We start from the raw sequence: 11,603 nt of genomic DNA on the forward strand, positions 1-11,603 counted from the left end.
AATAAATTTAAATAATTGAGCTATTTTCCCAATTTTCCCAAGGGTTTTTAATGAAAAAAAATTCAGATTCCAGAGTCTTTTATTTAAAGCTTCCACTCTGAGAATGTTTTGTGCGAGTAGCCCTGCAGAAGCTGCACAACAAAAGCCTCCAAGAGCATGCCAACCATTTGGATTCCTATTTATCTTCACCACTGCAACCAACAGAAATCATGGAGCATTTGGGCATTTGATCCCTTTGGGCATCAGTCTTGCCTTTAGCTGCTGCTTTCAGCTGGACCAGCCAAATGTGGGGTTATCACTTTTCAGTGAGATGAGGAGCTGAAGGAACACGATGGCACGGGCGAGGTTTATGAAATGCTTTGTCTCGCGTCTCTCCCACCTTGGGGCTGCACAGTCACAGAAAACCCAACAAAAATATTGCCATTAAAATGACAGCCTTTCCTACACTCACCCAAACCCCTGTGCAGGAGAAGGGAGGCACAAGAGGCACAGACACACAGGGTGGGATTAGCAGCTCCGCTCAAACCCACCTTCTGGGAGAGCCTGTGACCCACGTGGGGCTGGGGGTCTGTGACGGGCGCGGTCCCCCCGCTGCCCCCAGCACGGCTCATCAGTCAGCTCAGACATCTCAGCACATCACATGGCGCTTTGTAAAAACATAATTGTTTTTATTTTCCAGTTTTCTGTGTTTTGTGCAGAGTGCTGCTGTGTTCAGGCGAAGTGAATAAAAGCATAAACAGCAAGCACCATCTGGAGAACATTCTTCCAGCACACTGAGAAATAGCAGCCGCCTGTGCGCTACCTGCTATAAATAAATGCCATTAAAAAATGTCCAAAAAATTGTTTGTTCCTATTTGATGGAACTGTAGTCACATAAAATCTTCCTTAACCCTGTCTTCAGGTACCCAACACCTTCACAGAAAAAAACTCCACACAGATGTAGGTATCTGTCTCTCTTTATGTTAATATGGGTATTACTAATAGAATAGCAACCATACAAATTATTCTAGTAACACAACAGAGGTTGCAACTTAAATGTAACACATGAACAAAGCACTGAAAATCCAAATGCTTTTAAAACTGTACCAGGCTCACAATAGGGAGATATCTCACAGCCCACTAGCAAGAGAACAGGCAAAATTATTCATTCTCCAAACTGATAGTGTATCAGTTCAGAGGGGGAAAAAAATAGCAGAAAGTCCATAATTTATTTTCAGTCTACACAAAGCCACATCTACCTCTCTGCTGACAAAATACAGACCAAGCTGGCTGTGGGGCTGTGATGAGGCTCTGCAAAGGTCGGAGTTTGCTGTGTTTGTTTAATCACTGCAATTAGAGCTACGCAAATAATGGAATTGTTTGCAATAGTGGCAAGGCTGGGGTAAAAAATTTAAAAAGAAATATTTGGGCTGAGTGATTTAAAAACAATTTTGGTAAAATGAAAAAATGAAACTGTCTAGTCTGTTCTACTCAGATTCAACTCAGAATCCATTCAGTTTGAAATAAAAAATACATTTTCACACTGGAACAAAGCATATGAGCAATTGTCATTTTTTCTTCTTTTTCTTTTTTTGTCAGACAAACATTTTCAGCATCCAGGAAAGGATGCTTAGGAGAGCTTGCTGCTTCTTGGGGAGGGAGGAGAAGGTTTGCCTATCCCTTATCCCAGCCTTAGACACACCTCAGGCTGCTGTGCAGGGGCAGGGCTGAGTGCTGCATTTTCCTCCCTTGAGGCAGCTGCTGCCAGCCCTTCTCTTTCCCATCTCTGCTCGGGGCAGCTGCCCTGCCCAGGGAGCCCAGCGGGGGCAGGTAGAGGTGGAATGGGAACAGCAGCACTGCCTTTTCCTGGCTCCACACGGCTCTTGGTGGCACAGCTGGCACTGGGTGGGTGACTCTGCCCAGAGCCACACAGCCCTGGTGCCCACACGAGGCTGGGGTGTGCTCTGGGACATGGCATGGGGCTGAGTATCCAGAGGCTGACACACACGCACTCTGAAGCCTCCCAGATGAGCCAGCAGCCACCAATAGGAAGAAGGATTTGGAGAAATGTTAGTGGTTTTCTCCCTTGTTTTAAACCCTCCTTATACTGGCAGATGTCATGAAATGAGAGGAGCGAATCTGTCTTGTTCAACAGCACCCACAAAAACAGGCTGGGTCCCTTTCACCAGAGAGTGGCTGAGACTCCTGAGGCACAGGGCATATCACCAGCACAGCCACCCACCACCACGGAAGGACAGGAGTGGAAGTGATGGACCTAAACCAGATCCAGCCCTTCCCTCCAGCTGTGGCACTCTGTCCAAACCCAAACACTGGTGTGGCCACAGAGCAGCTCTGCCAAGGCCGTGCTCTTGGCTGGGACTGGCCACCATTCCCACTGGAATAACGGCATCACTCCCACCGTACTTTATCCTCTGCTTCACTGGGACTCAACGTGCAAGGAACTGCGTGAATAGGGATGAGGGTCCAGTCTGATGAAATCATCATCTCAAACATAGCAAGGGCAGGAAATGATAATGTGGTTAGAGTTCTCGTTAGCCGTGTTTTCCTAATATTTATATTTTAGCTACTTTTATTTACAGAGCCCACTCACACTAGTTAAATTATATACTTTGCAAAAGAATACAGAGGCTGTCTGGAAGTGAATACACTGGACTGCTGATTTTGTTAGGATTATAATGATGATTATCATGATTAACCAGCCCTGATGAATAAGATTTTGCCATACCAGGTGTGGATGGCAGGCAGGTGGTGGGAACACGGCTGTCTGTCCATGCAAGCACGCGTGCATGCGTGCGTGTGTACGGGGGGGAGGGCTGTTCTTTGTTTTGTTTTTGCCTTTGGTCAAATTCAAACAATGTGCAGTAACAAGAAGTAAATGTCATTTTCCTCCCATCCATCTTAATTTGGCATCCATTTTAAAGCTTACCTTTGACCTTTTAAAATGTTAATACACTTAAGCAGATATAAAAAACACAAAGCTCCTGGAAAAATTAATCACACCCATATCATGATGCTGGTCTAAAAATGTAACATCGGTTATTTTCCTATTTAAAGAAACATTTGTCCAGTGCAGATGCAGAAACTATGCTACAATTACCTATTATTTCCTTTTCAAACAAATAACCACATTAAATGCTATAGCAAAAACCTTTCAGCGTAACCAGCACAACCTACAATGGATCTGTTTTGTTGAGTAACTGCCTAAAATCACAGAAAGGGTCCTGAAATGGACCTTGAGAAGTGTCCTAAGCCATCCCTCAGCCCCAGGCAGGGCCAGCTAAATCTTAACCATTCTTGACAGGAAACCTTATTTAGATTTACTTTAAGTAGCAGCCTTAACTAGAACTGGGGAAAATTGCAAAATTCAAATTATATTTTATATATATACATATATATATATATATATATATATATACGTGTATGTGTAAGAAAATACAAAGAGACAATCCTGACCTAAATGAAAACTCTCCCTCCTCTGACCACTTCATACCCTCTAAACAGAGTCCAAAACAGGAAACTCTAATAAAAACACCTCCTTCCTTTTTAAAAATAAAAGGCTACTCAATTGAGAACCTCAGCTCCTTGGAAATGCAGGGGCATCTCTTCTCAAGAAAATCAGAATTATCAGATCCCAAAATATTTGGGTCTTTATGCTGCAGAGCAAAGAGCTCTTTAGTTCCACCAAAAAGCAAATACAAGTAAGAGTGTTGACCAGCCTTTCCAGTAACCAAAGTGAGTCTAAGATGTCTGTAGCCTGTTTGTGATCAAGGGCACCCACCTTGTCTCCTGACCCAGTCATTTCTGGCGGGAGAATGCACTGGGTCCCTCCAGGGCAGTCACTGCACAGCTCTGGAGTTACATGAACATGGGGATCCATGGCACACAGCCTTATGCTGCTTCCACTTTCCTGTCTGCAGCACTCATGGCATCAAATTGATGGCTACCCCCATCAATTTAATACCCCCCTTTAGAGGACAGAAAGCTGTGGTGACAGCCAAAATGCATCCTAAAAGAAGTGATGACTTCACAGCTAAACACAGCTGTTACACAAGCATCTAAAAAAATCAGTTAGAGACCTAAACATCAAACCCAAACCAAAGGCAGATGCATTTCCTTGGTGAGCAGGGAAGTAAATTCCTTGCATCTGTTTTCATCCACCTACCAGCAACAACTGGAGCGTGGTCAAGCAGTTTTCTGCAGAATGAACACAAGCGTAGGCACAAGGCTGTGGGCAGATGTGAGGTACTGAGCTTGGCACCACCAGTCCTGGGAGAGAACACAGCCCTTGATGTATCCTGCACACACAATACTGCATCTAACCCAGAGCCCAGTTTGCTCTGTCACAGCAGCTTTGTGAATCCACCCTAAGCAAACATGGCTTCTCCAGCACGGAAAGGCAAGAGGAAACTCCATCCATCCCCCAGGGACCAGAGATGAATTACAAGAATGTCACACGAGAACAGAAAGGCTCTTCTGTGTGCTCCTTCTTCTAGGATCTGCTTGTATGTTCCTACTTCCTCCTGGTCTCCCCTCAGCATCCCACAGCCTGCAGAGCAAGCTCTGGCTGTGTCAGAAGTACTCTTCCCCCCTTTCTGCAGGGCAGACCTCCTGGCAGAGAGCTGCCTCAGACCTCCAGCCCCACCACCAAGGCTGGAGATGAAGGCATCTATTATTCAGACAGTATGCCTGACTTCTTGGTTAAGAAAATCCTGATTAAAAAACAATGTGTTGCCCTTCCTGTTTGCTTTGCAGTGGCCTTGTGTAGATCCAGCTCTACATCAAGTGATCCATCACCAACAACCAAAAAGATGTGTATCACACAAACACAAAAATACTGCACATTTCACTTTATTTTCTGTGTCTTCCATTCTCACTGCCCATCTATTCCAATGTTCCTCATTATCTTTTCTTTAACCTAATTATTATAGATATATGTGGAACACCTAATAGTTTTCTTTTAACCAAGGACCATTTTGTGCAATACTGCCACATAAGCTTCAAAGACCATCAAATTTTAAAGAAAATAAACACAATGAATTCACATTTCTCACTTTGTCACTCCCAACCCTTTATTTCTTGATTTTTTTGCTTACACGCCACAGAATGTACATGTGCCTTTGTCACACTGCTTGTGAACAGTGTATTTGCCATATTCTGATAATCACAGATTAGAACTTCAGTAATACTCCTCTAGTTCATTAGTTTATTCAGCAGGCACAGATTAATAACTGATGAGCTACAAAAAGTTGCTATTGTCTGAGTCAGTCACCAAGTGACTAACTTGGCCATTCAGGCAGGGAGAAGTTTTCTTTTCTGAAAGGTGACAAGTAGCTATGTAATGACTTCTATTATTTTCTCAATAAACCCAGAGAAAATAGGACACTGCAGCTAGAAAAACACAGAAAGAGAAATTAGCTGCTACTGTCATTAAGGATTCAGAGACTGATAAAGAACAGTTGGTGCAATGCAGCTGGAGAGGCTTTTCAGAGTAAAGTGATTATTCTCTGGCCATTAACAAATTATTTTTTCCTGGACTGAAAGACCTGCACTCCTCCAAATAACCTGGCTTTGCTGTGAGGAGCACACTGACTGCCAGGGCAGGCAAGAGCCATTGCCCTCTTGGCCCTCCTGGCGGCCACTACATTCCCACCTCTTTGTTTCCATGCCACAGGAAAAGCACAGAATAATTAAAAGGCTGAAGCACATGCAGACATTGGAAGGGAGACTGGTTTTCAAAATTAGCCTGACCAAATGAATTTGGAGCTGCACCAGAATGCTCAGGGACCTGCCCTTTGCAGCCCCACTGAAGCTCAGTGAGGAGTCACAGCAAACTTCCCTCGCCTCTCTTGTCATTCAGAGCTCACCCCCAGTCATCAGCTCAGAGATAACACTAAGATAAGAGATTTGGGGACACAGTCAGTCAGTCCTGAGGCTTGTTTTGACATCTCAGTGCCTGCCATGGGAGAGGTGGGGGTAACCCAACAGCAGCTGCCTTCCTTCTGCTATAGTGGCTGCTCTCTAGCCACTCTAAGGGGAGTGGGAGCAGGACACAGACCTGGGAGCTGCTGAGCTGAAGGACACCTTGTTTCTGAAAGTGTGGAGGAAACAGGAGACCTACCCCAGACTCTTTGTTTAATTCTTGTGAACATTAAGCCCTCAGATATCTTTAAGAAGCACATTTAGCCCTCTGATATCTTTAAGAAGCATTTCCAACAACTACATGCACAAATTGAGATCAGTGATGAGTGATGTCCCTCTCAGGTCCATACTGGGACTGGCATCCTTTCATAACTGTATCAATGGCACAAGCAGTGGGATCAAGGGCACCCTCCACTCTTGTGTGAGATCCCACCTGGAATACTGCATCCAGCTCTGGGCTCTCAGCACAGGAAGGACATGGACTCGTTGGAGCAGGTCCAGAGGAGGCCACTGAGATGGTCCAAGGGTTGGAGCACCTCTCCTATGAGGACAGGCTGGGACAGCTGGGGCTGCTCATCCTGGAGAAGAGAAGGCTCCAGGAAAACCTTACAGCATCTTCCAATACCTAATGAGGACCAACAGGACAGACTGCAGGGACAGATGTTTTAGCAGGGCCTGCTGCAACAGGACAAGGGTTTTAAACTAGGGTCAATTTAAACTGGACATAAGGAAGAATTTTTTTACTGGGAGAGTGGGGAGACACTGCAACTTGCCCAGAGAGGTGGCAAATGACCTATGCCTGGAAACATTCCAAGTCAGGCTGGACAGAGCTCTGAGCAACCTAATCTAGTTGAAGATGTCCCTGCTTACTGCAGGGGGGTTGGATTAGATGACCTGTAGGTCCCTTCTAATTCAACTATTCTATGATTCTATTAACTGGGAACAACAACAGGATGCTGAAAACAGGTCCTGCTCAGAGGGATGCAGTCACTAACACCCAAAGCCAGCAATTGACTGTGGAGCAGCAGCTTACATAAGGGTCCCCAGGACACCCAGCCACCCACAGGACGGGCAAAATCCTGCAGCTGTGACCCTGTAAACTCACCGCACCCATGTTACAGCACTGCTCTGTGCACCAAAGGACAGCACGGATAGAACTGGGTGGGGGTGGGTAAAAAGGAAAGCCAGAACTAACAAGCTACATTAAATCACCCAGCAGAGCAGCTCCTCCACAGAGTGGCCTATTTACAGAGCAGCTCAGTGCCCTAGGAGGGATGGGCAATACTGCAAACCCAGGGAAGGAAATTCCCTAGGAGAACTGAGACAGGCTAACAAAGATCCACACAACCTAGGACCTCTCATACAGCCACCTCTTATTTGAAAGCTAGAGTCTGGTGGGAGGATTTAGGCCTGCAGCTTTGAACATAAGATAAGGAAAACTTTTTCATCCTGAAAACAGACTGTGAGACTAAAGTAATGCTGGAAAGTGTTTCACTGTATTGTTATTCTGGAGATGCTGTTTCTGGAGGCAGGACCCAGCACAGCCTGATCTCAAAACAAAGCCATCCGTGGCTAGCGCCTCACATCACCAACCATCTCCTTCCCCTTGAAATAAAATAAAATAAAAGCAAGTACCCCCATAAATCATTCATCCATCCCAGTTTCATAACAAGAATATTTGTCAGCTCCCATTTTACATCCCTTTCTCTGGCTGCCTGTTCTACAAAGCCACCATTTCAGCTGCCTGTGCATACAGACCAGCAAGCACACAGCACCACAACAGCTCCCACACTCCCATCCTCCTGCCTCAGAGGATGGCCACCTCTCTTCCACAAACCCTCACCTGCACTGCCATACGTTTTCCAGGGGATTTTTAAAAAATCTTTTTTTTTTTTTTATCGGTAGCTCTGGGGCACCCATCAGAGGTACTTCAGCTACCGTAACAATCACATGATTTATGTAAAAGTAATTGAGGTTAAACTATCTGCCACATCAAACTCTTCACATTTGGCCCCATCTTTAGGACCTAGAAACATCTGAAATAAATAAAGCCATGTGTCATTTAACGGGGTCTGGGCTTAATTAGGATCATTCTGGATTTTATGGGAAAAGCTTTGTCCTGGCAGCTTTACATAGCTGGTCTATCACTTGTAAGGTTATCTGCTTTTTTTTTTTTTTTTTTTTTTTCTTTACCTACTACCTACATCAAAATACTTTTCCACACAGCTTTTCCTTTTTTTTTTTTTTTTTTTTTCCATCCTCCAACCAGCCGGATGACAACCCCTCCTTATCTCTGGCTGTCTTCCATGCTAAAATAAGAATGCTGTTGTTATGTTAGGCCAGGGAGCTGCACCCTTGCACCTCCGCTCCCTCCCGCGGCACAGCACGCCGCTGGCTGCGCAGGAATGCCCCAGCTCCCATTTGCTGGGCAGTTTCCTCTGACATTGTTGCAATTTACCCTTCAGCTATAATTTCTGTTTCTAAATCACAGCAGGCCTCTCGTGCCAGGCGTTTTGCGGCCCGGAGTGCCAGCCCGTGTCCCGAAGGGCTGGTGCTCCCCAGCCCATCCCCAGCGGCGCTGCCTCCCTGGCACGAGGGCGAGCACGCAGCCAAACGCAGCTCCAAGGATTCCATCAGCAGCAGGGAACGACTGGATTAGAACAGGGCTGGGATTAGAGATTGATGAGTTGCTGTGAGGCTGCAAGGTCTGTGTGACTGGCTCCAGCAGCAGTGTTTGAATGTCAGACTGTGTCCCCTCGGAGCAGAGAGGTACCACCGACCTCGGGTCTCAGGCTGCCGTGTGCAAGGCAGCTGGTGGAAAGCAAGGGGCTTGAGCTGGGGTCTGAACGCACAGCCCTGTACAGATGAGACCTTGGCAGGTCAGGCAGAGATGAGGAGAGAGGGAAACATGGAATGGTTTGCCCACAGCTACACTGGCAGCTTGAGTCAGAGGCAGAAACGGGAGCCAGATTTAAAAAAAAAAATTAGTTCCTCATGCAGGAGATGAGCCAGCAGCCTTTGTTACATCTAAATGCATTTTTTCCCCTGTAATTCATACTGCTGCAGGCTCTGCACAGTGAAGTCAAGCATCCTGAAGTTGTAGGGTGCTCAGTGTGACCTGCTGATTGTAAACGCCAAGCCTGCTACATGACCAGTTCCATTCTCCAGTCCATGCCTACAATGCAATCCGTGCATGTTGCAAAAGCTTAACACTCACTTTCTTTTGGTAGGAAGTGACCAGGACCCTGCAAAACCCATCACTGAGGTGATTTCCAGCCTGACCCAGATAGCTCTGGCTGCTGGATCGCCTCCAGAATTTAGTGTACACACAGGAACTCAGCAGCGCTCTCCAGTCAACTCAAAGAGTTATTCCCTCTTCAAATTTGGCTTCAGTCATCTCTGAAGGTGAAAGAGACTTCAGCTTCCCCCATTGGAGCTCCTCACAGAAATACTCTAAAATTCATCAAAGATGCCAAGGACAAACCAGTGAGGATGCATTAATTGATCAGGTTGCTCTGGGAGAGTGGTGCAGGGACCACCCTGGCTATCAGCAGCCTCCTCTGCCAGTTACTGTAGTTACATCTGATTAACGGGGCCACTCACGGCCTCGTGAAATGGAAGGGCTTTTCAAATTTACATATTAAAAAAAACAAACGGAGGTGTGCTGATTTCTGTCCTATGGGGTGTTTCAGACATAACGTTAGTAATCAGCAGCGTATTTGTGAGAAAATATTTACTTTGAATGCCGAGCCGATTTGCTAATGATAAATTACATGAAAGGTTACTTCCAAAAGGAAAAACATTTCCTCATCAAGTTTAAACGGAAAATACCTGAAGAATTAATGGGCAACGAGATACTCTTTCCTCTTTAACAATACACCCCCATTAGACAATATATATACTTTGAATCCCACATTTGAATAATTTTTCTCTCTAGAAAAATAATTCTGATGGAGAATGTGCAAGAAAACTACCATCAACAGCGGTAAATGAACCGAAGCCGAACCAATCTCTCAAAAAAGAGGTGTGTTGGGGTGAAATGAGAGAAGGAGAATAACTGCCCAGCAACTCCTGCCCAGGGCGCTTGCACCCCGCAGCATCCCCGGAGGGATGCAGAACTTCTGGAGCACGACACTTCACCCTGGCATCCACCGCCACGTACGCCCGGACCGCGGCGACGCCGGCGCAATGACCCACGCCCCGCGACAGCCTCAGCCAGAAAAAGCCATTCAGGGAGCCGCAGGTGACAGTCCCTCCGCCCGGCACACTCCGGGCGACAGCGGCAGGGATTTCTGCCCCAACTTCGGAAGGGTAAATTCTCCTCCTGCGGCTCGCCTGTGACCGGCTACGCGAGGGACCCCAAATGATCCCATTACCGCCCATCTTGAAATGCATCCTGCACGTTTCTAATCGCCTTTGGCGGAGCGCGGGCCGGGCGCCGATCGCCGCCGCGGCCGTGCCGAGCGCGCTGCGCCGCCCGTGGGGCAGCAGGAGCCGCGGGGGGCGATGCGGGCTCCTCCCCGCGCACCCACGGCCGCGATTCTGGAGAAGTTGCGCAGGCAGGAGGAGGAGGAGGAGGAGGAAGGGCGGGGGTGGGGTGGGTGGCTCTGCTCGTGCGGTCACGGTCTCGCCCCGTCTCCGTCCCCGTCCCCGTCCCCGTCCCCGCCGCGGTCCCTGCGCGCCCCCCCAGCGCCGCAGCCCCACTGCCGGGACAACCCGCACAAAGCCGCCGCCGCCGCCACCGGGATCGCGCTGCGCCCGCCCGGCGCCACCAGAAACAATAGTCACGGGCCGAAGCGGGGAGCGCGGGGCCGCCGCCCTCCCCGCGGCACCGCAGCGCCCGGCCGCCCGTGGCAAGAAGGCTCGGGGGGGTGCGATCCCGCAAAACGCCGCCGCCCGGCCAACCTGTCACCGCCGCACCCGCCCCGGGCTGTCGGTGCGCGTCCGCTCCGCGGCACCTACCTCCGGTGGAGGGTGCGGCAGCCCCTAGCTGGGCTCCATGGGGCCGCAGCCGCCGCCCGCTCTGTCAAGCGCGGCCGCCGCCGCCGCCGCCGGGGACGCGCCGCCCTGCCCTGCCCGGTACCGCGGCCCGCTCCCCCCGCGCCGGGCGGGCCGGGGCGGGGCGAGCGCCGGGGGCGGGCCCGCCCAACCTGCGCCACGCCCGCCGGCGCCGCCCCCGCCCTCCCGCTGCCCGCCCGCCCGCCCGGAGCGCCCGGAGCGCCCGAGGATGCTGCGGGGGCAGCGCCGGCCTCCCTCGTACCGCGCTTGGGGTTTGCTCCCTGCGCCCTTGAAGTTTTGACCTCGTCTCCTCCGCGTTTATCTGGGATTGACCACGATTCTGACTTCCTGTTTTTCTGTATTCCCTCTCCACCTCTTTGCCCTTCTTAATTCCTCCTCTCGCTCGCCCCCCCCGTCTTTTCCATGCTCGCTTTCCCTCCTCCCCGTTTTCCCATCAGACTCTGAGTATCCCAAGCCTCTTGACCTCAGTCTCTGGGCTTTAAAACGGTTTTGTCAAGGGCAAAAGAGTTTTTTGTAGGTTTCAAATCGCTATTAAGTGGCGCCAGCAGCTTATTGGAAGGTGGGGTGCATTAAACTAAATCCATGGCTAGTATTACATAATATGCCCTCGAATGTACATAAAAGATAATTGTAATTCCATCTGGATTTCTGTTGATATTAACAAA

At 48.7% G+C, this 11,603-nt stretch overlaps 1 protein-coding gene across 2 annotated transcripts in view; it reads right to left on the bottom strand.

Annotated features, from left to right (window-relative positions):
* Positions 1-11,199, bottom strand: part of RAI2 (retinoic acid induced 2) — a 43,868-nt gene extending 32,669 nt beyond the window's left edge. Inside the window, exon 1 of one of the 2 annotated variants that reach the window (XM_063182921.1) lies at positions 11,180-11,199. The gene's annotated coding sequence lies outside the window, so the exon portion shown is untranslated. Of the gene's footprint in view, positions 1-10,881; positions 10,976-11,179 lie in introns of those variants that run through there. The other variant, XM_063182898.1, reaches the window with a different exon arrangement.
* Positions 11,200-11,603: the final 404 nt, after the last annotated feature.

This window comes from Melospiza melodia, chromosome 2 (genome assembly GCF_035770615.1).
Source record: "Melospiza melodia melodia isolate bMelMel2 chromosome 2, bMelMel2.pri, whole genome shotgun sequence".
Taxonomy (NCBI): Eukaryota; Metazoa; Chordata; class Aves; order Passeriformes; family Passerellidae; genus Melospiza; species Melospiza melodia.